This window comes from Chiloscyllium plagiosum, unplaced genomic scaffold, assembly GCF_004010195.1.
Source record: "Chiloscyllium plagiosum isolate BGI_BamShark_2017 unplaced genomic scaffold, ASM401019v2 scaf_78797, whole genome shotgun sequence".
Taxonomy (NCBI): domain Eukaryota; kingdom Metazoa; phylum Chordata; class Chondrichthyes; order Orectolobiformes; family Hemiscylliidae; genus Chiloscyllium; species Chiloscyllium plagiosum.
In genome coordinates, this window is record NW_025162043.1 from 1 (window position 1) to 1,568 (window position 1,568).

General features: G+C 44.0%; 1 long non-coding RNA gene across 1 annotated transcript; it reads right to left on the reverse strand.

Annotated features, from left to right (window-relative positions):
• Positions 1-256: 256 nt before the first annotated feature.
• Positions 257-1,017, reverse strand: LOC122545178. Its single transcript, XR_006310510.1, has 2 exons — positions 480-1,017; positions 257-350 (listed from the first exon to the last, which is right to left on the reverse strand). It is a non-coding gene; the product is annotated as an uncharacterized LOC122545178 (long non-coding RNA).
• Between the last annotated feature and the right edge of the window lie 551 nt (positions 1,018-1,568).

Consider the following 1,568-nt stretch of genomic DNA (forward strand, 5'->3'; position numbering starts at 1 on the left):
TCTGACCTTGTGATGGAGAGTCGGTTGTTGGTAGTTTGGTTTTTCTGACCTTGTGATGGAGGGTCGGTTATCAGTATTTTGTCATTTCTGACCTTGTGATGGAGGGTCGGTTGTTGGTATTTTGGTATTTCCGACCTTGTGATGGAGAGTCGGGTGTCAGCATTTTGGTATTTCTGACCGTGTAATGGAGGTTCGGTTGTTGGCATTTTGTTATTTCTGACCTTGAGATGGAGGGTCAGTTGTCTTTATTTTGGTATTTCTGACCTTGTGATGGAGGGTGGGTTGTTGGTATTTTAGTATTTCTGACCCTGTGATGGAGGGTCGGTTGTCGGTATTTTGGTATTTCTGACCTTGTGATGGAGGGTCGGTTTTCAGTATTTTGTTCTTTCTGACCTTGTGATGGAGGGTCGATTGTTGGCATTTTGGTATTTCTGACCTTGTGGTGGAGGGTCGGGTGTCTGCTTTTTGCTATTTCTGACCATGTGATGGAGAGTCGGTTGTTGGTATTTTGGTATTTCTGACCCTGTGATGGAGGATCGGTAGTCGGTATTTTTGTATTTCTGACCTTGTGATGGAGGGATGGTTTTTGCTATTTTGGTATTTCTGACCTTGTGATGGAGGGCCTGTTGTTGGTATTTTGGTGTTTCTGACCTTGTGATGGAGCGTCGGTTGTCGTTATTTTGGGAATTCTGGCCTTGTGATGGAGGGACGGTTTTTGCTATTTTGGTATTTCTGACCTTGTGATGGAGAGTCGGTTGTCTGTATTTTGTCATTTCTGACCGTGTGATGGAGGGTCGGGTGACAGCATATTGTTGTTTCTGACCTTGTGATGGAGGGTCGCGTGTCGGAATTTTGGTATGTCTGACCTTGTGATGGAGCGTGGGTTGTTGGTATTTTGGTTTTTCTGAACCTGTGATGGAGGGTAGACTGTCGATATTTTTGTATTTCTGACCTTGTGATGGAGGGTCGGGTGTCAGTATTTTGGTATTTCTGACCTTTTGATGGAGGGTCGGTTTTCAGTATTTTGGTATTTCTGACCTTGTGAAGGTGGGTCGTTTGTTGGTATTTTGGTATTTCTGACCTTGTGCTGGAGTGTCGGTTGTCAGTATTTTGGTACTTCTGACCTTGTGATGGAGAGTCGGTTGTTGGTATTTTGGTATTTCTGACCTTGTGATGGCGGGACGGTTTTTGCTATTTTGGTATTTCTGACCTTGTGAAGGTGGGTCGTTTGTTGGTATTTTGGTATTTCTGACCTAGTGATGGCGGGACGGTTTTTGCTATTTTGGTATTTCTGACCTTTTGATTGGAGGGCAATTGTTGGTAGTTTGGGATTTCTGACCTTGTGATGGAGGGTCAGTTGTCGGTATTTTGGTATTTCTGACCTTGTGATGGAGGGTTGTGTGTCAGGATTTTGGTATTTCTGACATTGTGATGGAGGGTCGGTTGTCAGTATTTTGGTATTTCTGACCTTGTGATGGAGGGTTGTGTGTCAGGATTTTGGTATTTCTGACATTGTGATGGAGGGTCAGTTGTCTGTATTTTGGTATTTCTGACCTTGTGATGTCGAG